The sequence below is a fragment of the Theropithecus gelada genome, chromosome 10 (genome assembly GCF_003255815.1).
Source record: "Theropithecus gelada isolate Dixy chromosome 10, Tgel_1.0, whole genome shotgun sequence".
NCBI classification, from domain to species: Eukaryota; Metazoa; Chordata; class Mammalia; order Primates; family Cercopithecidae; genus Theropithecus; species Theropithecus gelada.
The window spans coordinates 70,175,272-70,202,491 of NC_037678.1; the positions used below are offsets into that span (position 1 = coordinate 70,175,272).

Below are 27,220 nucleotides of genomic sequence, written 5' to 3' on the forward strand. Positions count from 1 at the left end.
ACTAGGTGAGTTCCTCTCCACCTCCACTCCCCCGCCACTGCCTAAAACCAGGGTAATCACTTCTTGCCTTCGGCTTGGAGTGTTCTCGTCTCTTGTGACATCCAAACTCATCATGTCCTTGTGGCCCTAGCAGGGGACTGGATTCTTTCTCTCCCATTGAAAGATGGGGCAGAACTCGAGTCTGACTTCCAGCGCTGGGTGCAGCTGTCCTGTGCGCTGGTCTCCTTGACAACCCCAGCATGCGTGCTCCGAGGGGGTGGTGGCTCCTCGGTCAGATCCATGGTGATGTAGCAGGGCACGTGCAGGTGGCATCTCTGGTGTGATACCCAGTATGAGGACTTCAGCCAGGTGGCTTGAACCTCCAGAGCTGTGTATTCCTTTCGAGAGGTAGGTGGGGCGGCCAGCCCTCCTGTCCCCACACTGTGCCTAGACCCTAGAGGCTGTGTGACATAGGCTTTGCTCTGAGCGGTAGAACTGTTTGCTAGAACTGTGTCTCCTGTGTCTTCTCATCTGAGTGTACCTGTTCTGGGATGGTTGCATCTCCAAGAAACTTCACATCATCACAAATAATTCCAGTGGGGAAAATGGACTTGGGCTGGGTTTCCAATGCACAAAGGCAAAGTCGTTTGGGCTGCAGGAGTGTCGGTAATGAGGTGTCACTTTTGTTGTTGGTTATAGAATCCCAGCACCACTGTTCGGCCTCTGCGTTAGGTCTCCTCTGACTGCTGCTGAAGAGCAATCTGTGGCCTTTCTTTCCTGTAGCCATCCTCACTGTCACCGGCGCCTGGCTTTGTAAACACAGTCATCACCGTGCTCATCTGTGCCCAGGAAGAATGGAGCACAGAACCGCACAAACAGCGGGGCGCACAGCCCCCGGGTTTTGTTTCCTACAGAATGGCACTAAATTCAGGTCACCCCTAGAACCAGTAGTGGTCAGTGTCGTGCAAGTTGTGATCTCTTACTAAAAAAATCAGATGTTTGATTTGGTTAAAAATCCTTACTGTATCTTCACTTGCGTCAATGGAAGGAGGGGAGTTAAGACTACGGGTTAGGTGCTTTAACGAGGATTCAGTCATTCCACAAATATTTGTGGAGCTCTGTTCTGTGAGCCAGGCTCACAGAAACAGGATTAGCAGAAACAGCAGTACCCCTAGATTTTCTTTCCTTCTTTCTTTCTTTCTTTCTTTCTTTCTTTCTTTCTTTCTTTCTTTCTTTCTTTCTTCCTTTCTTCCTTTCTTTCCTTTCTTTCCTTTCTTTCCTTTCTTCCTTTCCCTTCCTTTCCCTTCCTTTCCCTTCCTTTCCCTTCCTTTCCCTTCCTTTCCCTTCCTTTCTTTCTTTCTTTTCTTTCTTTTCTTTCTTTCTTTTTCTTTTTTTGAGGCAGGGTCTCACTCTGCCACCCAGGCTGGAGTGCAGTGGCGCAATCTCAGCTCACTGTAACTTCCACCTCCTGGATTCAAGTGATTCTCCCACCTCAGCCTCCCAAGTAGCTGGGATTACAGGCCCCTGCCACCATGCCTGGCTAATTTTTTGTAGAGACGGGGTTTCCTCATGTTGGCCAGGCTGGTCTCGAACTCCTGGGCTCAAGCAATCTGCCTTCCTAGGCCTCCCAAAGTGCTGAGATTCCGGCTGGCATCCCTGTATTTTCTTCTGATCTAGGGGACACAGACACCAGCCAGAGGATCGCACACAAATGCCCAGCTCACAGCAGACGGTGATAAACAATGGAGGAAGTGATCAATGGGGCATTGCGATGGTGTAGAAGGACTTGTGGCACTGGGGGTACTTAGGGTGGGCTGGAGGGTGGACTGAGGCAGGGATCAGGGAAGCTGTGCCTCAGAAAGGGGTGCTTCAGCTGAGAGTGGAATCTGAAGGGAAGAGAGTTCCAGGCCGAGTGAACAGCTTATGCAAAGGCCTTGTGGCTCAAGGGAGGACCAAGACTAAGACTGCAAGAGATTTGAGGGGCTGGTGTGGCTGCAGCGGCTGCAGCAGAGAATGTGAGGAGTTCTGTTGCTGAAGCAAAAGGGGGAAAGCCCAGTGTTAGGTGCATAAGCACCTGGTGAGTATCTGTGGATGAACCGAAGTTCATGACATGAGATGCAGAAATTGCCCTGGTGAGGCTCTGGCAGCTTCCAAAGGAAGGAAGGACTGTGGAGGGCGTTTGTCTCCAGGGTGCTCTGGGAGTCCAGTTGGGGCAGGGCCAAGATCAAGGTGGCCTCTGCTTACAATGGGGCTGGATGTGACTTCCTCAGCTTCATTAGTGGTTTTCAGGTGGGGGCCTCTGAATGTAGCCAGCTTCTTCTGAGTGCTGCAGGAGATGGAAGTTCAGGCCTGCCTTTTACCGCCTGGCAAGTGAAGCAGCCTACCGCCTCATGCCTAGAGCCCTTCATTTGTCAGTCTTCAGCACTCGGCGCAAAGCAATGAGCTCTCAAGGCCTCCGCCTCTTAGGCAGCACCGTTATCCCTGTTTTATGGCTGGGCACGTGGCGCAACATGAAATCACATGGCTCACCAGATTATTTATCTGCAGCAGCAAGGAAGGGCCAAGGACCCAGCAATCTTTGATTCTTCAGCTTGAGTTAGAACTAAAAATACATATACTTGAATTACTAGCTTATTTCTTGTGCAGCAAAGGCAGGCCAGGGTGGCTGACTGACTCCCCACCATCCAAACACAGCTGCAGGACAGGTTCGGCTGCTGTCAGATCCGATGTCCCAAGACAAGGCTTTGAGAGTGGTTTCATTTCATCACTCTGACCACAAAATGCCGAAAAAGGACATCTGTAGTGTTTGCAGAACTCTAATGCAGGTTACATGGAAAATAAGCCCAATACTAAAGTAACCGGTAACCAGGATATTTTGTTTTATTTAATTAATTAATTTATTTATTTATTTTGAGATGAAGTCTCACACTGTCACCCTGGCTGGAGTGCAATGGCGTGATCTCAGCTCACTGCGACCTCCACTTCCCGGTTCAAGCAATTCTCCTGCCTCCACCTCCCGAGTAGCTGGGATTACAGGCGGCTGCCACGAGGCCCGGCTAATTTTTTTTGTATTTTTAGTAGAGACATCGTTCACTCTGTTGGCCAGGTGATCTCGAACTCCTGACCTCATGATCTGCCTGCCTTAGCCTCCCAAAGTGCTGGGATTACACGTGTGAGCCACTGTGCCCAGCCAGGATAAATATTTTATTAATGCTGAACAAAGCTCTATGTCTGCAAACTTTCGGTAAGAAAAAATCTCAATAATCTGTTTATTTCCAACATCACGTATCCAAGAGACAAATGGTAAGGCAAGGAGAACAGTTTCCCTCACTTTGCTTTGATCAATGTGCAGGTGGTGGGATTTTCTTGAGGGCTGGACAGAATCATGTTATTTGTAGGCCAGTTGTATCAGATTAATGTGCTAGAAAATGAGTCCTTCTCTGCAGAGGGTGTTAGATAATCTGAAAATTCAATAACAAGATTCACAGAAAGAAGAAAGATTCTTCTTAAAGTCTGGTTCAATGCACCCAATATTTATAGTGTCCTCAATGTACAAGGTACCACTATGGGGGTTAGACTCCACCCTCTCGGGACCTCCAGCCTAAGACACAGACCACAGGAGCTGTCATCAAAGTGGCCACACTGAGCAGAAAATAGTGGAGTGTGGCCTGATCAAAGACTTTTTTATTTGGGAATACTCTTACAAAGATATAAAATGGAAATTGTATTTAGTTGTACAGAGGAAGGAGCCATCTTCTTGGAAGGGGCAGGGAAGGAAGATTTCATGAAATGTAGACTATCTCAGATAATAGCCGTTAACATTCTCTGATGAAGTGAGGCTCCAGAAAGGGGTGCAGACCATGCTCTTAGGGCCAGGTCCGGCCGGCAAGTGCCATTCTGAGCTGCTGATCCTTCAGGTTTGCTCTCAAGGGTGTGAGCAAGATGCCATGAGGCCTGCTGGGGTCTCTTCACACAGCCACTGATTTCGTTTTCTGTCTCATTTAGTTTTCTTTCATTCATATTCTTCTTATTATTATTATTTATTTTATTATTATTTTTTTTGAGACGGAGTCTGGCTCTGTGGCCCAGGCTGGAGTGCAGTGGCACGATCTCGGCTCACTACAAGCTCCGCCTCCCAGGTTTACGCCATTCTCCTGCCTCAGGCTCCCGAGTAGCTGGGACTACAGGCGCCTGACACTGCGCCCGGCTAATTTTTTGCATTTTTTAGTAGAGATGGAGTTTCACCGTGTTAGCCAGGATGGTCTCTATCTCCTGACCTCGTGATCCGCCCACCTTGGCCTCCCAAAGTGCTGGGATTACAGGCGTGAGCCACCGCGTCCGGCCCTTATTATTTGTATTATTTATTTATTTATTTAAAGACAGAGTCTCGCTCTGTCACCCAGGCTGGGGTACAGTGGTACAGTCTCGGCTCACTGAAACCCGGGTTCAAGTGATTCTCCTGCCTCAGCCTCCAGAGTAGCTGGGATTACAGGCGCCTGGCTAATTTTTTGTGTGTGTGTATTTTTAGTAGAAGTGGGGTTTCACCATGTTGGCCAGGCTGGTCTCGAACTCCCGGTTCAAGTGATTCACCCACCTCGGCTTCCCAAAGTGCTGGGATTACAGGTGCAAGTCACCACACCCAGCCTCTTTTTTTTTTTTTTTTTTTTAATTACACAAGTAGGCCTGGCGCAGTGGCTCACTCCTGCAATCCCAGAACTTTGGGAGGCCAAGGCAGGTGCATCACGAGCTCAGGAGTTCAATACCAACCTGGCCAAGATGGTGAAACCCCGTCTCTACTAAAAAAAAATACAAAAAAAAAAATTAATTACACAAGTAACACACAGACTCAGCAGAAAAATCAGTCACCAAAAAGCAAAAGCATGGCAATGGAATATTTTGGTGTACACCCTTCCAGACTGTTGAAGAAAGAGGGGAGTATCCTATATGTATAATCTGCTTTGTTGACCCACATTATTCTGAGTCTCTTTGCCCTTTGCTGTTTCCACCTATCGAAGGAGCTGCTTCTATGATTTTCCTGTCATTCATTCACACAGCTGTCCATACATCCTTTTGTGTACTCTGAGCCAGGCACTGCTCCAGCTGCCAAGGAGACAGCGGTGAACAGGTCCAAGTCTCTGCCCACCGGGCTCTCCCAGTTCAATGAGAGAGACAAGAAAAAAAACAAATCAACACTCTGGGATCTGCAGGAAGTGCTCAGAGGAGCAACAGAGTGGGGACACGGGAGTGAGGGAGTGGGTGCTGTTTCAGGCAGATGGTAATTAATTAGGCGATTCTTCGGTGTCCAGCACGCTACATGCTTTATCCCTCACTAGGTTGAGTTACTGTCCTCATTCTACAGATTTGACAACTGAGGCTCAGAAAGGCTCAGCCCTTGCTCAAGGCCACACAGCCTCTAATATGAATTGGAGCCCAGATCTCCCCAGCCCCAAACCTGTGCCAAACCCTGTTTCTCCCCACACTCACCTGGATAAGGATGTGCTTTCTAGAAGCAGAGTGCTGACTGCAAATGCAAGCTGCCTGCGAGGACCACCCACTGCCCGTGGGCTTCGTAGAGGGACACCCTTGGCAGAGATGCTGGTGGCCTGTGTGCCAGAGGGCAGCAAGCACAGGTCGAGGGCTGTGTTTGGGCTGGGACCTGGGAGCCACCTTAAATATAAGGAAAATAAGGGCATATTGGGAGAGGACTGTGACAGGGCATCACCCCCACCTCCCTTGTGAATGCTACGTTGTCTGCAGGGGCAATTTGATGTCTACATGATCCTTCCTGAGATGACAGTGTTGGAACTGAGGCCGCCTTGTAGAAATTAGCTGTGGAAGCAGAGACAACTGTGCTCCTTCTCCATGCCAGAGGAAGCCGAGGCCCAAAGAGGCTCAGGGCTCAGCTCTGGGCTCTGTCTGGAGGGAAGGACTGTGGGCACCTCCCTTGCCTCCCTCTCCGCAGTTCCTGGAGCAGAGCTAATGTCCCGCTAATGGTTTTAATGGTCCTGACAGCAGTGTGTGAAGTGGTGTGGCTCCATTGTCTGAGCCCACGTGATGGAGGTTCTAGCTTGCCCCCATTAACCTCTGCCTCCCTCTCCTCTACCGTGCTGTCCTGGCCCAGAATTTTCCTTGGGTCCTGGAGGGCAGGAGAGGAGGAGAAGACCCCTTCACAGACAGTGAGCTCTTCTTAGGAGAGGGAACAAAACAGCAGCCACAGAGCTGTCACCTGGGACAGAAAACAGATGGGGCTAGTGCCAGGCAGTTCAGGGACACTGGCTTGCTTATTTATTTATTTATTTATTTATTTATTTATTTTGAGACAGAGTTTTGCTCTTGTTGCCCAGGCTGGAGTGCAGTGGTGCAATCTCGGCTCACTGCAACCTCTGCTTCCAGGGTTCAAGTGATGCTCCTGCCTCAGCCTCCTGAGTAGCTGGGACTACAGGCACGAACCACCACGCCCGGCTAATTTTGTATTTTTAGTAGAGACAGGGTTTCTCCATGTTGGTCAGGCTGGTCTTGAACTCCTGACCTCAGGTGATCCATCCGCCTTGGCCTCCCAAAGTGCTGGGATTATAGGTGTGAGCCACCGCGCCAGGTCTGGCTTATTTTTAAAATGGTATTTGGGCAAGGAGAGAGGGCCTGGATGAGGGAAGCTGAGAGGTAACAGCTGGAGCAGGACCTGGGGCCAGGGGAGGCTGGAGCCAGTTTGGGGAACGGAGGAGAAGGAGGCCAGGACTCAGAGGAAGCCCCCTCCTTGGAAGCCAGGCCCAGGAGAGAGTCCTTCCTCAGTCATCACTGGGGAGCGAGGTTCGGATTTTGAGCAGGAAGTTTCTCAGGCTTCCATCCCCCTAAATGGAGAAGGAAACAAGGCCACCCTGAAAAACTCTCCACATTCATTTTTTTAAGAAGACTGTAATAAATATATAAAACCTAAAATGTGCCATTTTAACCACGTTTAAGTATATAATTGAGTGGCATTGAGTATATTCACAAGGTTGCACAACCATCATGAACTATCTATTTCCAAAATTTTTTCATCACCCAAAACAGAAACTCTGTATCCATTAAGCAATAATTCCCCTTCCTCCCCTCCCCCAGCCCTGGCAACCTCTATTCTGCTTTCTCTCTATGCAATTGGCTCTTCCAGGCACCTCATGTCATGGAATCAGACAATATTTGTCCTTTTGTCCTTTTGTGCGTCATGTCTCCAAGGTTCATCCATGTGGTAGCATGTGTCAGAACTTTATTCCTTTTTGTTAGTTTTTTGAGACAGGGTCTCACTCTGTCACCCAGGCTGGAGTGCAACGACACGATCACAGTTCACTGCAGCCTTGCCCTCCCGAGCTCAATCCGCCCACCTCAGCCTCCTGAGTATCTGGGACCACAGGTGAGCACCACCACACCTAGCTAATTTTTTTTTTTTTTTTTTTTTTTTTTTTGTAGAGATGTGGTTTAGCCATGTTGTCTGGGCTGGTCTGGAACTCCTGGACTCAAGCGATCTGCCCATCTCAGCCTCCCAAAGTGCTGGGATTACAGGCATGTGTGCTATTGTACCTGACCAACTTTATTCCTTTTTATGACAATAATATTTCATTGTTTGGTTAGACCACATTTTGTTTATTACATTTATCTGTTCATGGACATTTGGGTTGTTTGCACCTTTTTGGCTAACTATATTTACTTTTTAATCATTATCTTTTCTCTTTCTTTTCTTATGAACCCTCTCAATCTCTCCCCTGCCAAGAAAGACCCCCCAAATATGGGCAGACACAAAGGAGAAGGGGTGTTAATGGGTTACTGTGAGAGACTGTCATTTACTCAAACAGTGCTGACTCGTCGGGTTCTTACCACGGAGAACCCAAGAGTACTGACTTAGACCACCATGTTTAGGAGCCTGATAGCAGTGATGACTCCCTTCTTTCCTTCCTCAGGCTGCCCTGCAGCCCAGGTGAGGTGGGAGTTCAGAGGAGTAATAGCGGAATGGAAGCATGGCCTCGTCTCCTGCTGTGGCTCAATGTGTGTGACCTTTGATGGTCTCTTAAAGAAGCGGAGGTGGCCGATGCAGTGGCTGACGCCTGTAATCCCAGCACTTTGGGAGGCCAAGGCGAGTGGATCACAAGGTCAAGAGATTGAGACCATCCTGGCCAACATGATGAAACCTCATTTCTAAAAATACAAAAATTAGCTGGGCATGGTGGCACGTGCTTGTAGTCCCAGCTATTCGGAGGCTGAGGCAGCAGAATTGTTGCTTGAACCTGGAAGGCAGAGGTTGCCGTGAGCCGAGATCGTGCCACTGCACTCCCCCCGACAACAGAGCAAGACTCCGTCTCAAAAAAAAAAAAAAGAAAAAAGAAAGGAAGCAGCAGAGGTTCTGAGATGTTTCCGTAAAGTTAAAGAGTAATCTCTATGGAATAGAAATAGAGTGTAAAACTTCTAAACCAGTAGAGTGAATAAAAGAAACACAGAAAACTTAATCAGTCCAGCAAGAGTGATTAAATGGGGAATAAATGAAGAAACCACAAAAAAGAGATTTATGTATACATATAAAATAAGTATAAATGAATATGATAAATAAATGTATATAATAAATTACATAAAGTAGGCCGGGCACGGTGGCTGAAGCCTGTAATCCCAGCACTTTGGGAGGCTGAGACGGGCGGATCACGAGGTCAGGAGATCAAGACCATCCTGGCTAACACGGTGAAACCCCATCTCTACTAAAAAAATACAAAAAACTAGCTGGGCGAGGTGGTGGGCGCCTGTAGTCCCAGCTACCCAGGAGGCTGAGGCAGGAGAATGGCGTAAAAACTTGCAGTGAGCCAAGATCAGGCCACTGCACTCCAGACTGGGCGACAGAGCGAGACTCCGTCTCAAAAAATAAATAAATAAATAAATAAATAAGTAACATAAAGTAACATAACACAAACAAGACCAAACTACTAAATATAAAAAATGTGAATGGGGGGCCGGGTGCGGTGGCTCAAGCCTGTAATCCCAGCACTTTGGGAGGCCGAGATGGGTGGATCACGAGGTCAGGAGATCAAGACCATCCTGGCTAACATGGTGAAACCCCGTCTCTACTAAAAAATACAAAAAACTAGCGAGGTGGCGGGCGCCTGTAGTCCCAGCTACTCGGGAGGCTGAGGCAGGAGAATGGCGTGAACCTGTGAGGCGGAGCTTGCAGTGAGCTGAGATCCAACCACTGCACTCCAGCCTGGGCGACAGAGTGAGACTCCATCTCAAAAAAAAAAAAAAAAAAAAGAGTGAATGGGTTAAATTTCATTACACAGTATCATAAAAGGCTCAGATGGGCCTTCTTAAATGGCATTTGGTATTTACAAAAGACATTTATCAAAATGACACAAAAAGGAAAATTAAAACAAAAAAGAGGGAGTAGTGATAATGTTAAATAAATATTCAAGGCAAAAAAAGCATTAAGTAAGGAAAAGTGTGATATTTTATGATGATCAAAGACAGTTTCCCAGTGACACTCCAGAACTTGGAGGTCAGCCCTTGCGGGAAGTGAGGAGGTCTGTTAAGCTTTGCTGTAAGAGGCAGAATCTTTCTTTCTAGCTCTCAGCATATCTTTGCCATCTCCACTCTTTCCACCATTTGCAGATTTTGCTACTGTCTTGGAATAGCCATTTCTCTAGACTGTTCAAACTTTGAGCATCTGTGTCTGCTCCTGAAAACGTGCATGGAGCAATAAGTGGGGTAGACCCTGTAGCATTTGTGAGGGTGTGGGGTCTGCTGCTTTGGCTGCCTAGATTTTAGTCTGCCTCATTCTTTCCCCATGGGGCTCTCCCACTGAGGTGACCACTTTCCTCTCAGTTCACAGCCTCCCAGGCTCCTACCCGTCCCACCACCTGTCTTCCCTACTTCCAGCCTTGCTGGTTCGCCTCTGGCTTCTTTCCTTTGCTCTATCTATTACCTCCTCTTGTTGTGTAGCTGAGCTGCAGGGGCCTTACTTGCCACCATGAGAGCACAGGAAACGCCTGAAATGCCATCGGCAACATTTTCAGGATCTGAGAATCTATAGCCCAGACCTTCGTCCTGTCTCGGTAAATTCCTGGCCCTGTGGAAGGTTTATGCTACAGCAAGAAAACAAAAGCAACTGAAATACTGTCCTTGACCAAGCCTGCTGTTGTGATTTCCCTAGGCAGAGGACGATTCTTGGCGCATTTCTGCTGTGAGAGGACATGCAGGTGGAGAAGCTGCTGTGAGCCTCTACCTTGTGCCCCTAGACCATCCACCACAATCCTAGGGCAGCTCACCTACAGAAATCACTTCTGGATGCCCCTTTACCCCTTTTTAAACAGTTTTGATTTATTTGCATTTTTTTAATGTTTATTTTTTATTTTGAGATAGAGTTTCATTCTTATTGCCCAGGCTGGAATGCAATGATGTGATCTCAGCTTGTTGCAACCTCTGCTCTTAAGTTCAAGAGATTCTCCTGCCTCAGCCTCCCGAGTAGCTGGGATTACAGGTGCCTGCCACCATGCCTGGCTAATTTTTGTATTTTTAGTAGAGATGGAGTTTCATCATGTTGGCCAGCCTGGTCTCGAACTCCTGACCTCAGGTAATGCGCCCGCCTCGTCTTCCCAAAGTGCTGGGATTACAGGTGTAAGCCACCACACCCAGCCTACATTTATTTTTATTTTAATAGATATAATACTTTATTATTATTATTATTATTTTTGAGTCACCTAGGCTGGAGTGTAGTGGCATGATCCTCACTGCAACCTCTGCCTCCCTGGTTCAGGCGTTTCTCCTGCCTCAGCCTCCTGAGTAGCTGGGATTACAGGCGCCCACCACCAAACCCAGCTAATTTTTGTACTTTTAGTAGAGACGGGGTTTTACCATGTTGGCCAGACTGGTCTTGAACTCCTGACCTCAGGTGATCTGCCTGCCTCAGCCTCCCAAAGTGCTGGGATTGCAGGCGTGAGCCACCACACCTGGCCTAGAATACATTTTTTTAAAATCATATAGAAAAATAGCAGACCCTGCCCCAGCCTCCTCACTTCAATATCTACTCCCTAGGGACAGCCTCTTTTCTTTCTTATCTTTTAGCTGTCTCTTCTGGTATTTAACTCCTATTTCAAAATAACCTGCTTATACTATTAGTTCTTGATTTTTCTGTTGGGGCTTTTGTTGTTGTTAATTTCTTGCTGTAGGAAATAAGTATTTGCACTCTTACACCCTCTCATAAATACACTTATTATTTCTCCTTCCTCCATCCCGCAACATATCTATACCTCTCTAGATAGATTGCTATTCATTGTTTATATTATTATGACTGTGTGTGTATTACTCATAGCTGACCAAATTAGCATGCTATGATTACGTTTCCTTACATTTCCTTTCTTTGGATTCCCCAGAGTTAGTCATTGCCTCCTTTTCCCCATCCGTAGCTCTCTCTCTTTTGATCTTGCCTATGCTGTGTGTGTTGTCATTTTTATTTTTATGTACTCAAATGTATCAATTTTTTCTTCAGATCACTTCTGCATTTGAGTCTTAAAAAGGCTAATTCCGTTCCACCCCGTGTTTTCTTTTAGTAGTTTTATGTTTTCATTTTTTTGATAGACTATTTTTGAGAACAGTTTTAACTTTACAGAAAAATTGGGAAGATAGTACAGAGTATCCACATTGCCCACTCCGAGACACACACAGTTTCCCTATTATCAATGTCTTACATTAAGGTGATACATTTGTTACCATTGATGAACCACATTGATACATTATTGTAACTAAAGTCTATAGTTTATTTAGATTCCCTTAGCTTTTACCTAATTTCCTTTTCTGTTCCAAGATTTCATCCAGGATACAACATTTAATTTTCATTGTAACATTTAATTACATTCAATTGTCATGTCCCTTTAGTCTTCTTTGGGCTTTGACAGTTTCTCAGACTTTCCTTGTTTTTGATAACCTTGACAGTTTCGAAGAGTACTAGTCATGTATTTTGTAGGATTTAGAAATTTGATGTTTTTCTCTATATAAAACTGGGGTTATGGGTTATTAGGAGGAAGACCACAGATATGGGGCGTTGTTTTAATCACATCCTGTTAAGGGTCCATAATATCAACATGATTTGTGGCTGTTGCCATTGGCCTTGATCACACCTGGTTGAGATAATGCTTGTCAGGTTTCTCTGCTGTCAAGTGACTTTCCTTCTTTCCACACTGTGCACTTGGGAAGGAAGGCACCGTGTGCAACCCACACCTGAAGAGTGGGGAGTCATACTCTGCCTTTTTTAGGGTGAATTATCAACGTAAATTATTTAGATTGCTCATGCATAGGAGATTTGTTTCTCCTCCCCCACTTGTTAATTTATGCAGCCATTTATAGAAGTCGGGACTCATAGCTGTTTATTTTATGCTTTGGTAATTATTCAATACTTCTTCATTTTGTTGTACAAATTGTTCTAGCTTTGGCCATCGGGAGCTTTTTCAGTTGTTTCCTGTGCTCTTTTGCCATACCTCATTGGTGTTTGGGGTTTTTGTTTGTTCGTTTCTTGCTTTTTTAGTGCTTCCTTGCTTTCTGGCACTGTAAGACTCCAGGCTCATCTTGCATATTTCCTGCCCCAATCCTAGAATCAGTCATTTCTCCAAGGAGCTCTGATTCCTTTTATTGGAAAACCATATTAAAAAACAAAATATCTGACCGGGCATGGTGGCTTACACCCATTATGACAACACTTTGGGAGGCGAGGCAGAAGGGTCTCTTGAGTTCAGGAGTTCAAAACCAGCCTGGGCAACATAGCGAAACCTCATCTCTATACATTTTATATAAAACAAAACAAAACAACAAGATCTGGGCACTGTGTGTACTCATTGGTACTGAAGTGACCTTTCTTTTTTTTTTTTTTTTTTTTTAAGACAGAGTTTGGCTCTGTCTCCCAGGCTGGAGTGCAGTGGTGCGATCACGGCTTACTGCAAGCTCTGCCTCCCAGGTTCACGCCATTCTCCTGCCCAGCCTCCCGAGTAGTTGGGACTACAGGCGCCTGCCACCACGCCTGGCTAATTTTTTGTATTTTTAGTAGAGACGAGGTTTTACCATGTTAACCAGGATGGTCTCGATCTCCTGACCTCGTGATCTACCCTCCTCGGCCTCCCAAAGTACTGGGTTTACAGGCATGAGCCACCGTGCCTGGCCGAAGTGTCCTTTCTTGCAGGCCCTTCCGGCCAACAGAGAAAAAAGCATACATGGTTTTATTTTCGTTTTTTATATTTAATCTTTGATCCATTTGGAGCTTATGCTGACATATTCTGAGATACAGATTCTGGTTAACCCTTTTGTCTCAGCATTGTTTGTTAAATACTCCACTTTTCCCCACTGATTTGAGATGACACCTTTAAAACTTACTAAGTTTCCATCCAAAACAGCATCTACTTCTGTTTGGTCCACTGGGCTCCTTGATTATTCATGTAGCAGCACCAAACTGTTTTAAGCGTGAAAACTTTATCACATGTTTTGATATCTAGTGGGAGTGATTTCTCCTTTGTTGGCTTTCTTTTTAAAAGTTTTGCTGGCTTTCAAGTTTTCATTACTTTGAAAAACATAATTTTTCCTTTTTTTTTTTCTCGAGATAGGGTCTCCCTCTGTTGCCCAGGCTAGAGTGCAGTGGCAAAATCTTGACTCACTACAACCTCCGCCACCCGCGTTCAAGCAATTCTCCTGCCTCAGCCGACTAAGTAGCTAGGATTACAGATGCCCGCCACCATGCCCGGCTAATTTTTGCATTTTTAGTAGAGATGGGGTTTCACCATGTTGGCCAAGCTGGTCTCAGACTCCTGGCCTCAAGTGATCTGCCTGCCTCAGCCTCCCAAAGTGCTGGGATTACAGACATGAGCCACTGCACCCGGCCAAAAATTGTTTCTTTAATGCCTGAAAATGTGTGTATCCCCTTTTTGGTGGAGGAAAAATACTGCAGCAGCATCACTGATCTGCCCACATGAGCATTAAGCGAAGACACTTTATCCCAGGCTGCTTTGTTCACTGACAAACAGAGGTGGACTGTGAGCCAGGAGCACCATGAGCCCAGTGTCATAATTGGGGGGCTCTGAACATGGACAGCACAGCGTTCCCCATCCTCCTAAAATGGTATCACCCAAAATAGGACATTTCTTTTAAAAAATTTTGTTTTGGCGGGGATCAGTAGTTCACGCCTGTAATCCCAGCACTTTGGGAGGCCGAGGTGGGCAGATCACAAGGTCAGGAGTTTGAGACCAGCCTGACCAACATGGTGAAGCCTCGTCTCTACTAAAAATACAAAAATTAGCCAGGGGTGGTGGCAGGAGCCTGTAACCCCATCTACTCAGGAGGTTGAGGCAGGAGAATCACTTGAACCTGGGAGGCAGAGGTTGCAGTGAGCTGAGATCGCACCACTGCACTCTAGCCTGGGCAAGAGAGCAAGACTCTGTCTCAAAAACAAACAAACAAACAACAATTTTTTAAAGTAGAAGCAGTGCCTCACTTTGTTGCCCAGGCTGATCTTGGACTTCTGGGCCTCCCAAAGAAAATAGTGCATTTCTTTTTATCTTTTTTTTTTTTTTTTTTTTTTGAGACAGGGTCTCACTCCCATTGCCCAGGGTGGAGTGCAGTGTTGCAATCACAGCTCAATGCAGCCTCGACTTCCCAGGCTCTAGTGATCCTCTCACCTCAGCCTCCTGAGTAGCTGGGAACACAGGCACATACCACCTCACCTGGCTAATTTTTTGCAATTTTTGTAGAGATGGGGCTTCACGTGTTGCCCAGGCTGGTCTTGAACTCCTGGGCTCAAGCAATCCTCCCACTTTGGCCTCCTAAAGTGCTGGAATGACAGGCATGAGCCACTGTGCCCTGTGAAAATAGGGCATTTCTAAACTTGAGAGGGAATGATTTCTCAGAAACTTTTTTTTTTTTTTTTTTTTAAGAACAGAGAGAGGTGTGAAAAGCTCATTGTCAAACATCTTTTGTTATGGGGCATTATTTTTGCAATCAGTGTATGTTCTTGAACATCCTGAGATGCTTTCTAAAACCTTACTACAGTTTCCAAATGCTCACAGAAAATGAGCATTTCTTCTGTTTTGTGAGGGCAACCTGGGCTGGGAGAGGTCTGTCCTTTCTTTCCTCCTGCTTCCCTGAAACTGTGTGGGAAAGTGGAAAACAGCCACCACCCTGTTTGGAAAGCCAGTGTCTGATGGGGTTGGCAGATACCCCAAACCTGAACGGCTCATTGTCCCCAGCAGTTCCTTGAGGCTGGAGCCCCTTCCGGGCTGCAGACCTCTACCCCCACAAATGCGAGGATGCTGAGGTGGCCTTTCAACTTTATTATCTGGGGAAAAAAATGTACGAAGCACTCGTAATTTACTGGTGCGAGCAGGAGAGCTGCCTGGTGCCACAAGCAGCAACCTGCATGCAGCGCTGACCTGGGGAAGCTTTGTGTGTGTCAAAGGAAAAGCTTGCAGAGGTCAGGAGCTGCTACCTGGGCGTCCATGAATGAGGGGAGGCAGTGGCTCTGTCTGGTCAGAGCTCTGGCAGTAAAACACCCCTGCCAGGCAGCCCAGGGAGCTGACTCCAGCTCTGTTTCTAAGGACAAGAGAGACCTAACAGGAAAGGAGACGTCTTTCCTGGGCTGGGCCAGGAAGGAGCAGCTCAAAACATCCAGATGGTCCCTGTACCAATGGCCGCCTTGTAACCGCCACAGCCTGATCAAGGTCCAGAAGGGAGTCGTGATCTTGTGGCTAAGTGCTGTTCCATTTTACAACTAAACTCCTCACTGCAGCTTTCGGGTGCCTCTTTCACCCAGAACTAGTGGGATATTTTGAGCAGGGTGCTTTCTGCAGCCCTCCCTGGTTTTCTTTGCTTTTTGTTTTGAATGCAGGACCCCGATGGCTTTGTCAAGCCTTCTGCTTAAGGCACTGAAACTCAGGCAGCTCAGCCCCCGGCAGCTGAGCATTAAGTGGTTGTGGCTTTTCCACAGGTTCTTGACCCACCCTGACTCTTGTCAGCCTGATGGGTCCTTTTCATGTGGGGCCCAGATAGGCCCCATCACCCCCAGCAAAGAGCAGCTCCAGGAGACCTGACTCCACGGGGCGGGTGGGTGGGCCAGGGCTTTGTAACCAGACCTGGAGGGTGCAGGAGGGTTTCAGACGCTTCAGCAGCTGATGTCTGGAGATCAATTAGAGATAATGGCTTTGGGTGGACTGGAAGAAGCATGGCCAAGCTTTTTCCTGGTCATGATTGTGTTTACCTCATTATCGGGCGGTTTTTTTTTTTTTTTTTTTTTTTTTTTTTTGAGGGCGGGAGGGCGCAGTGTTGCTTTGTGAATTTGTGCTGGCTGCTTTGTTTTGCTCGGGGTGACTGGGTGGATCCCAGCGGGTGGGTAGCTCCCCCACCCCTCTTCAGACTGAGAGGCACACAGCACAGCTTCCGCTCACGGCCCACCAGACCCTTGTCCTCCCTGCAACACAGCATCGTGTAGTTTTAAAGAAATTTCCTAGGCCGAGTATGGTGGTTCACACCTATAATCCCAGCACTTTGGGAGGCTGAGGCAGGTAGATCACCTGAGGTCAGTTTGAGACCAGCCTGGCCAACATGATGAAGCCCTGTCTCTACTAAAAATACAAAAAATTAGCTGGCTGTGGTGGTAGGCACTTGTAGTCCCAGCTACTCGGGAGGCTGAGACAGGAGAATCGCTTGAACCGGGAGGCAGAGGTTGCAGTGAGCTGAGATCATGCCACTGTACTGCAGCCTGGGCAACAAGAGTGAAACTCTGTCTCAGAAAAAAAAAAAAAAGGAAAGAAAGAAATTTCTTCCTTCATTCACTCAAAAACTCATTTCTGAGGTAGGTTCCTGCTACATGCTGGCTGTCATTCCAAGCATGGAGGATACCCCAGTGAATGAGACAGATGAGGCACCCATCCCTAGGAGCTCACAGGCCTGGAGATGATAAACAAGGCAATATAAAAAAAAATATGCAAGAGGAAGAAATTTGGAGTAGATAATTAAAATAGAGTAAGATGACAGACTGTGCCTCAGGGCGAGAAGGCCTCTCTGAAGAGGCGGCATCCGAGCCAAGGCCTGAATGGTGAGAAGTGGCCAGCCCTGCAGAGATGAAGTGGGAGGGCTTTCCAGGCACAGGAGACAGCATGTGCAAAGACCCTGGGGTAGGAACAGCAGTGGGGCTCGAATAGAGGAGTGAGGGGGAGCTATGCCTGGGAGCCGTCTTCAGAGGCAGCGCTCCCAGGGCCTGCCAGCCGGATGCTCATGTGTTGTGATATGAAGCCTAGTGGTGATCTTTCTCTGCCAGAGGGGAGCAGGGCAGGGACCCGGGCCTGTCTCAGGTCGAAAGTAGAGATGAGCACCTGAGAGGGGGTCCAGCAACTCTGGTTCTAGGTGTGCCTGTGCCCCACGGGTCATCTAACTTTTATTGGGGTGCAGTGATGTGATCACAGCTCACTGCAGCCTTGACCTCCTGAGCTCAAGCGATTCTCCCACCTCAGCCTCCCAAGTAGCTGGGACCACAGGTGTGCAACACTGCGCCCAGCTAATGTTTGTATTTTTTGTAGGGATGGGGTCTCACCATATTGCCCAGACTGGTCTTGAACCCCTGGGCTTAAGCAGTCCACCCACCTCAGCCTCCCCAAAGTGCTGGGACATAAGCCACTGTGCCCCAGCCATCTAACTTCTTCATGCTGCAGCTTCCCTCTTACTAGATCAGCAGGTTTGGGTCGGACATCTGTGGCTTTCAAATTTTTCATTTTGATGGAGGAACCCCTTTCTTTAAGGGACTGTTTTCTGGGGAGGAAGTTCAGTGGGTCAGGGGTCAGCAGCAGACAGGCATGTTGCTGGCAATGCTGGGCACAGGGCCCAGAGCCCGCCCACCTGCCCCTTTCATCCCCAGCAGCCCATCTGCTTCCTTCTGCACCACTCCAGGAACAGGCCTGGGCAGCCCTGAGCTTTGGCCTGCGGTGCCGAAGACAGTCGGGGAGAGGGGCTCGGTCCAGCGCAAGCACAAGCAGCCTCCTCGACAGATATGAGTCACAGAGCCCATGCCCTGCCAGCCCCTGGTCATTCTAAGGCTGTGGCATTTAGAATGGCTCTAAATACCTCAAGAAGAGGTAAGATAGAAACAGAAGATGTCCTTTAACTGGGATACTCCTGTGGCTGGGGAAGTGCCCAGGCACATTTGTGCAGCAGCCATGACAGTTTTCCCTCCTGCAGAGTCCACAGGTGAGGGAACTAAATGCTTGTCTGCTCCCCAGGCACCACAGTACGCACAGCAGGTGCCTGGACGTAGCACCCCTGTGTCCTCTTCAAAGAGTCAAGAGGCTCCTGTGTCCTCTTGAAAGAGAAAAGGCAACATGGGAGTCGGGGATCCTTGCCATCTAGTCCACCCGTGGACAGGAGCCATGTGAACGAGTCAGGAATGCTTTTGATTACAGGCCCCCAAACCCAGCTGACTATAGCAAAACATGAAGTTATTTTACCCTAAAACAACAAGAATGGAGGAGCCGCCGCTGGTGCCATTTTTAACGTTGGGTTGGTGTCTCTGTGATGTTGTTGAGTCTTTTCCTCATGGTTGCAAGTTGCCTGCTATTGCTCTAACCTTGTCCACGTTCAAGGCATTGTGTTGTCTCATTGCTGCAAGAGGGTCACGTGGTTCCCAGTTGTAAGGGAGGCTGGGAAAGAAAGAATTTCATGTTTCTACCCTCTGGCTGAAAAAGATAAGAGAGAATGTTGATTCAGGGTATAATATCAAGAAAACTGGTTCACAGTCTCTGCCACAGCCTGGGCACCATCAACTAAACTTTGATAATCGCTTTGGGTGTTGAGATGCCAAAGGCTTGGGCAGAGAAAAAGAATGGTAAGGAAAGGAAATGGGGGAAGTGGGGAGGAAGGAGAAGAGAGGAGAGGGAGGAAGGCAGGGGAGCAGGAACAGCAATTGTTGGGGGCCTTCTGTGTGCCAGGTACCCCCCAGACACAGAATTCAGTTCCTCAGCACACAGGGACACTGAGGCTCAGCTTTAGAGAGCTTAAGTAATTTGTTTTTGTGTGTGGGTTTTTTTTTTTTTTTTTTTTTTTGAGATGGAATCTCACTCTGTGGCCCAGGCTGGAGTGCAGCGGCGTGATCTCTGCTCATTGCAGCCTCGATCTCCTGGGTTCCAGTGATTCTCCTGCCTCAGCCTCCCAAGTAGCTAGGATTACAGGCATGCACCACCACGCCCAGCTAATTTTTGTATTTTTAGTAGAGACCAGGTTTCACCATGTTGGTCAGACTGTCTTGAACTCCTGACCTCAGGTGATCCACCTGCCTTGGCCTCCCAAAGTGCTGGGATTATAGGCATGAACCACCGTGCCTGGCCAGTAATTTGTCTGAAGTCATAGAATTAGTAAGAAAGAGAGCCCTAGTCTCTCCAACCTTAATGCTGTTATTTCTCAAGGGAAGGGGTGGGGAGAGAGAAAGGAAAAAGAAAGCAATAGTCAGGGTAGGGACAAGCTGAGGCCGCAGCAGCGCTAGCACTGTCGGCTCCACGTGGACAGACCCAGGTCTGCTTATCTCACCACCGCGGTCCCTGCACCTGGACTGGGCCTTGGAATATAGTAGGGGCTCAGTAAATGCGTGTGGACTAATGACGGAGTTATTACTTAGTTTTCATAGTACCATCATGATCCATAACTAAGATTCGGGCGGTGCTCTGTGCCCGGCGCCAGCCCAGCCCTCTTCAGCCATCACAGCAACCTTCAAAAACAAGCCCCTGCTGCTGCTGCCTCATTCTAGAGATGAGGAGACCAGGGCTTGGAGAGTCAAGTCACCTGCCCAAGTTCACACGACGAAGGGCCTGAGTGCAAACAGAGCGTGTCCATAGCTGCCCACTCCCCTCCACACCTGAACATGACCCCCCACACCAGATTCAGCCCCAGAAAGGTCCCCGTGCAGCATCCCAGGCCCCAGAGCCTTGGGCCATCATCCACACCGGACCTGGGGGCTCTGTCACGAAGAGACTGAGGGCCCTGGCAGGAGGTGCTACCTGCCCCCTTCTCTTGGTAACCTGCTCCCATTTCCCTGCATGGCTTCCTTGGACGGAGTGAACGTAAGCTAGTCTCGCAGCCCCACAGCCCATGGAGGGTCCTTACCTCTGCTCACCTGCCGGAGAGCCAGCTAGAGTTTCATCCCTTAGGCTTCCAAGGCCAGCCTCCTTCCAAGGCTTGTATGGAGAAGCCCTGGGGTCTATCCCGAGGCAGGGCCTCACAGCAGCCCCAGCCCATTCCCAGGTCCTGGCCCAAGGGAAATCTCTGGCTGCATCCGATTCGCTCTTGTGGGTTCCTCCTTCTGCTCTGCTGGAGGTCGGTGAAGCATAGCACCATGTGGCCTGGCTCAGTGGTCTCACCTTTGCAGGGCCTACCACACACCCTGGAGACCCACACATCTTAGTCCAGCACAGCCACTGGATTCTAGCTCCATGACTGTGGACGTGTCCTCTGCTCTCTGAGTGCCAGTTTCCCCACTCTTGGGTGACTGAGCGAGTCACTTAATCTTCCTCCCAGAAGCCCTTAGACTTCATGTGCACAATGGCAATGAATATCAACCTTGTTATTTGGTGGATTAAATAAGATAACACATGTACACTGCCCAGCACAGGTACCTGGTGTCCAGTGGGTCGCAGTAATTGACTACAATGAGCTCCAGGCTGCTCAGCCATGGAACCTGGCCTGGCTTGCTGCTTCCCCTTTTTAAACTTCTACTGAAGCATAATGCACATTCAGAAGAGAGCACCCATCACTCAGTTTCACAGCTCAGCCAAGTTCACAAACTGACCCCACCTCCTGTGACCCATATCAGATCAAGAAACAAAACATCGGCCGGGTGCAGTGGCTCAAGCCTGTAATCCCAGCACTTTGGGAGGCCGAGACGGGCGGATCACGAGATCAGGAGATCGAGACCATCCTGGCTAACACGGTGAAACCCCGTCTCTACTAAAAAATACAAAAAACTAGCCGGGTGAGGTGACGGGCGCCTGTAGTCCCAGCTACTCGGGAGGCTGAGGCAGGAGAATGGCGTAAACCCAGGAGGCGGAGCTTTCAGTGAGCTGAGTTCTGGCCACTGCACTCCAGCCTGGGTAACAGAGTGAGACTCCATCTCAAAAAAAAAAAAAAAAAAAATCGACACCACCCCAAAGACCCTTGTGCTCCCTCTAGTCACTGTCCCTGGGCCAGGGTGACTACTGACCTGACTTCTAGGAGTATACATTGATTTTGCTGTTCTAGAACTTTATAGAATGGAACTGTACAGCATGTGCTCATTTGCTCACAAGCATAAGTGAGAGTCATCTGTGTTATGGCATGCATTAGTAGTTTGTTTCTTTTCATGGCTGAGTAGTATTTCATGGTATGGGAGCGCCCATAATGTATCCATCCTTCATTGGTAGACATTTGGGAGGTGTTGTGAATAGTGCTGCTATGACTAGCCTACCAGTCTGCTATCTGTTTTTCTTCTTTCCTTTCTTTCTCTCTTTCAAGACAGAGTCATGCTCTGTGGCCCAGGCTGGAATGCAGTGGCACAATCACAGCTCACTGCAGCCTTGATCTCCCAGGCTCAAGCAATCCTCCCACCTCAGCCTCCACAGTAGCTAGGACTATGGGTGCATGCCACCATGCACAGCTAAATTCTTTTTGCAGAGACAGGGTCTTGCTATGTTGCCCAGGCTTATCTCGAACTCCTGACTTCAAGTGATCCTCCCAAAGTGCTGGGATTATGGATGTGAGCCACCATGTCCGGCCTACTATGTGTTCTTTAGGGAACATCTGTGTTCATTTTATTGTGTATACACCTGCAAGTAGAAATGCAGGGTTGTGGCTGGCCTTGGTGTTTTCTCTGAACCTCTCCAAGGGCACTAGAAAAGAAGGGAGGGAAAAGAGGCGTGTGCATTACCCATGAGAGTTACAAAGTGTGGCCTGTGTCCAGGATGGCCCGCTGCATTCTGAGCTCTGTCGAAGACTTCAGAGCTGTGTTGGCAGTGGGCAGAACGGGGCCTGAGTGATGCATCCCTACTGTGTGCAGGGTAACTCTTCTAAGAACTTGTCCCAGCCCTCAGAGCGAATGGCCCAGTTGGGAAAATGAAGTTTAATGCAAGAAACAGGAAGTACCACAAATGCATCAGTTCAGAGCCAGCTGGGCGGCAGTCTGTGGAGGGATGTTGATTTGCCTGGGGTGGAAGTTGTCTTTGTTGACAGCCCAGGCACCTTTCCACCTCAGGAATACCCATGCATCCTTCAGTGCCCAACTTCAATGTCACCTCCTCAGTGGAGCTCTCCCAGTGTGTCCTTCTCACACCCTGGGCACTTCCTTCCTAGAACGTTTCAGGACTATCCAGTACAAATTGGAATACACTGCCCATGACCCACAGGCAGGTCAGGATCCCATGACGTCACTTGTTTAATTTCTGTCTCCCCTGCTGGCCTGGAGTCTCCCTGTGGTCAACCCTGAGTCCGTATTGTTCATTGCCATGTCACCTGCACTTGTCATGGTGCCTGGTGCGTGGTAGGGCCTCTGTACATATTTTTGGAAGGTACACAGGCCTAAAAACATGTGTGGTCAAAGCATGGAGGAGTCGCACATGGGTGACTGGGGGACAAAAGATGGTGAGTCCATCTGCAATAGAGTTCCCAGAGAGGAACAGAAGGAAATAAGGCCAACAGGGCAGTGGGGCCTCCCAATGCCAGACCAGAGAGAGCTATAACTCAATTCCGCCCATGACTGGGAGCTATTGAAGGTTTTGGAATAGGAGAGTGACATGACCAGAATTAACTGATGACATTTTAAAGCAAGACTTTTTGAAAAGGAGAATAATGAAATTGTAATTTTTACCTTTTATCGTGGTTTTCAGGAGAATGTATTTCAACAAGTCAGGCTCAGTTAGTTGTATTTGTAATGGAAAATTTATCTAAATGGAGAAGAATGAGGAAATAGTATTGGACTGTTTCTCCTAGATTTCAGCAAAGGTGTCAAACTGACTGTGAGGTTGCAGGCTGCTATGCAAAAATCAGTTAATATAAAGAACAAATGGATAGTCTGCGCTGCGGCCCAGCCTGCAGGTCAGGTGTTTTGAATCTAGGCACATATGAAACCCTGGTGTTCTCCACGTCCTCCTCTTCCAGCCAGATGCCTTCCCTACTTTCCACCTGTTGCAAGCCTCCCACCTTCTTTGGTTCACAGTAAATGTCATCTCTTCCAGGAACCTTCCCTCTCACCCCCAGTCCCCCAGGAGAAACATCTCTCCTTTCTCCATAAATATGCTGCACCTAGAGCACCTCTTGGCTGTGATACTGCTTTAATTATTTTTGTTATGGTGTGGGCAGGGACAGTTTATGGGGTAGAGATGGATGCTAGCCCTACCTAGTAGGAAAACATATATATATATGTGTGTGTGTGTGTGTGTGTGTGTTGTGTGTGTGTGTGTGTGTGTGTGTATATATATATATATATATTTTTTTTTTTGAGATGGAGTCTCTGTTGCCCAGGCTAGAGTGCAGTGGCATGATCTCAGCTTATTGCAACCTCCCCTTCCCGGGTTCAAGTGATTCTTCTGCCTCAGCCTCCCCAGTAGCTAGGACTACAGACACGTACCACCACGCCCAGCTAATTTTGTATTTTTAGTATAGATGGGGTTTTACCATGTTGGCCAGGCTGGTCTCAAATTCATGACCTGAAGTGATCTGCCCACCTCAGCTTTGCAAAGTGCTGGGATTACAGGCATGAGCCACCATGCCAGGCCAGAAAACATATTTTATTTATTTATTTATTTATTTATTTATTTATTTATTTATTTGAGACGGAGTCTCACTCTGTCGCCCAGGCTGGAGTGCAGTGGTGTGATCTCGGCTCACTGCAAGCTCTTTCTCCCAGGTTCACACCATTCTCCTGCCTCAGCCTCCCAAGTAGTTGGGACTACAGGCGCCCGCTACGACGCCTGGCTAGTTTTTTTGTATTTTTTAGTAGAGACGGGGTTTCACCGCTTTAGCCACAATGGTCTCAGTCTCCTGACCTTGTGATCCGCCCACCTCGGCCTCCCAAAGTGCTGGGATTATAGGCGTGAGCCACTGTGCCCAGCCCAGAAAACATATTTTAAAGCCATAATACTGAGACAGGAATAGGTAGATCAACAGAATATAATAAAAATCCATACATAATAGAAAATTAGTATAAGATGACATTTCCAATTAGTGGATAAAGATAAGTTATTTCAGAAATGATATGTAGGCCGGGTGCAGTGACTCCTGCCTGTAATTCCAGCATTTTGGGAGGCTAAGGCAGGAGGATCACTTGAGCCCAGGAGATTGAGCCTGAAGTGAGCCAAGATCGTGCCACTGCACTTCAGTCTGGGTAGCAGAGTGAGACCCTGTCTCAAAAATAAAAAATAAAAGATGGAATTAACACCACTTAGAAAGCCATTTAGAAAAAAATAAGCTGGCCGGGCGCGGTGGCTCAAGCCTGTAATCCCAGCACTTTGGGAGGCCGAGACGGGCGGATCACGAGGTCAGGAGATCGAGACCATCCTGGCTAACACGGTGAAACCCCGTCTCTACTAAAAATACAAGAAAATAAGCCGGGCGAGGTGGTGGGCGCCTGTAGTCCCAGCTACTCGGGAGGCTGAGACAGGAGAATGGTGTGAACCCGGGGGGGCGGAGCTTGCAGTGAGCCGAGATCGCGCCACTGCACTCCAGCCTGGGGCACAGAGCAAGACTCCGTCTCAAAAAAAAAAAATTAAAAAATTAAAAAAAAGAAAAAAAAAAAGAAAAAAATAAGCTAGATTCCCCACTTTGCTACTTACATTGAGATAAATAACAGATGGAATAAAGATTTAAATGTAATGAAGATACAAAGTTTCCAGAAGAAAATATGGGCGAATTACTTTTGTAATCTTAGAGTGGAAAAAAACTTTTGTTTTAACCTGGAGCCCTAAAGCCCTAAAGGAAAAAACAAAAAAAAATCAGATGATATAAAAATGTAAAATTTCCATATGGCTAAAAAAACTTGTCATAAACTAAATAAAAAGACAACAAAAGGAAAACGTATTTGCAAAATACATGACAAAAGATTAATTTTACTTATTTCCAAAAAGTTCTTACCAAAAAAAAAAAAGACCAACAATTCAAATAGAGAAATTGGCAAAGGATATGAACAGGTTATTCTCAAAAGAAAAAAAAAAGAAAGAAAAAGAAATACAAGTGCCCCAGAACACACAGTGCACAGAAACATCTACTTACATTCCCAAGTGAAGAGGAGCAAAGGAAAATAAGAGACAGCATTCTTTGCCCCTCAGATTGACAGAGATAAAAGAGATTGCTAATAGTAAGCAGTGACAAGTATGCCGCGAAATGAATGCTGCTAGATATTGCTGGTGGCAGAGTGAACTGGTGTAGCATTTGGAGAGAGGGATGTGATCCTGACTGTGCAATTATGAAATGTACAATCCTGATACCGTTGATGATAAAAGCTACCATCTACCAAGCACTCCCTCTGGAGAAAAGATCAAGATGTCTTTTAGGATCTAGCCTTGGCAGTCACACACACTCATTTCCACAGTACACAACTGGTTCCACAGCCCTGTGCATTGTGATGGTACCAGGGTATGAAACTGGGCGGTGAGGGTCATCATGGGCCATCTTGGAGACTGTCTAACACAGTTTGTAATCTCAAAGGGAAAAATTCGGTGCCAAATGCTACATTAAAAACACATGTTAAACATAGTGGATCTTTGGAAGGCCAAGGCGGGTGGATCACTTGAGTCCAGGAGCTTGAGACCAGCCTGGACAACATGGTAAAACTCCATCTCTACTAAAAATACAAAAATTAGCCAGGCATGGTGGCGCATGCCTGTAATCCTAGCTACTTGGGAGGCTGAGACACAAGAATGGCTTGACTAAGTCAGGGAGGCAGAGGATGCAGTGAGCCCGGATCATGCCACTGCACTCCAGCCTGGGTGACACAGCAAGACTCGATCAAAAATAAAACAAAACAAACAAACAAAAACATTGTGGATCACGTGTAGATGAGGAAACGGATGCTTAGAGAGGTTTAGGTATGGTGCCCAAAGTCATCCATCTAGTGTCAGAGCCAGAATTTGAACTAGTCCCATCTGACGACACTCTTTCCATTGGACCTCCTCGCTGGCCTCCCTGTCACCACTTCTGCTCCTTTATAATCTCATCTCCCCGATCTAAAAACGTAATTCACATTGCATCCTCTCCTCACTCCCAGTGTAAAGCCCACACACCTCACGGGGTTGGGGGGGGGTGTTCAGGATGTTGGACACTTGGCCCTGTTTGCCCCCAACGCTCATCCCTCCCGTCCTCCCCATGGCCCACATTGCTCTAGCCACTCTGGCCACTGTTCCCTTCCTCAGCAGCTTTGCACCAGCTGTTCCAGTGCCCCCAGGTCTTCACCCAGATGTGAACTTCTGCCCTCTGGGGATTAGGACACCCAGTGGCTCCCTCCTGGGAGAGCTCTTCCCTGACCACTCAGCCCAGAGCCCACACTGGCCTCCACCCTCACTCCACCCCCATCCTCTGCCTCTCCCCTACCCGTTGTCCGCACCTCACTCCTCTACAGGATCTAAGAAGAGTCACACATTAAGTTTAGTTGTTATTTCTCTCTCTTTAATTCTTTGGAGATGGAGTTTCGCTCCTGTTGCCCAGGCTGGAGCTCAAGGGCATGATCTTGGCTCGCTGCACCCTCTGCCTCCTGGGTTCAAGCAATTCTCCTACCCCAGCCTCCCGAGTAGCTGGGATTACAGGCATGCCCCCACCGCGCCCATCCAATTTTGTATTTTTAGTAGAGACCAGGTTTCACCATGTTGGCCAGGCTGGTCTCGAACCCCTGACCTCTGATCCATCCGCCTCGGCCTCCCAAAGTGCTGGAATTACAGGTGTGAGCCACCTGTAATTTCTCTTTCATCTCATCATTTAGAAAGTCAATTAGTGACAATGAATGTTTTGTAGAGTCCACGACTATTGTGTTGTGGAGTTTCTCTTTCTGGATTTCTTGTCTGATTGTCTCTTGAGGAGCAGATTCAGATGAAGCGCGTTGGGGAAGCACACGGCTCAAGTGATGCTGTGTCTTCCACTGCCTCCCTTCAGGAGCCGAGGACATCATGTCTGGTGGCCCCACTTTGGAGGCTGCTGAATTTGATCACTTGATTGGGAAGTGTCTGCCAGATCGCTCCATTGTGCAGGTACATTTTCTCCTCTGTCATTA

General features: G+C 47.8%; 1 protein-coding gene across 1 annotated transcript in view; it reads left to right on the forward strand.

Moving 5' to 3' along the window:
- The window catches only part of NOL4L (nucleolar protein 4 like), a 147,371-nt gene that overhangs the window by 77,397 nt on the left and 42,754 nt on the right, over window positions 1-27,220 (forward strand). The gene's annotated exons all lie outside the window — the stretch shown is intronic.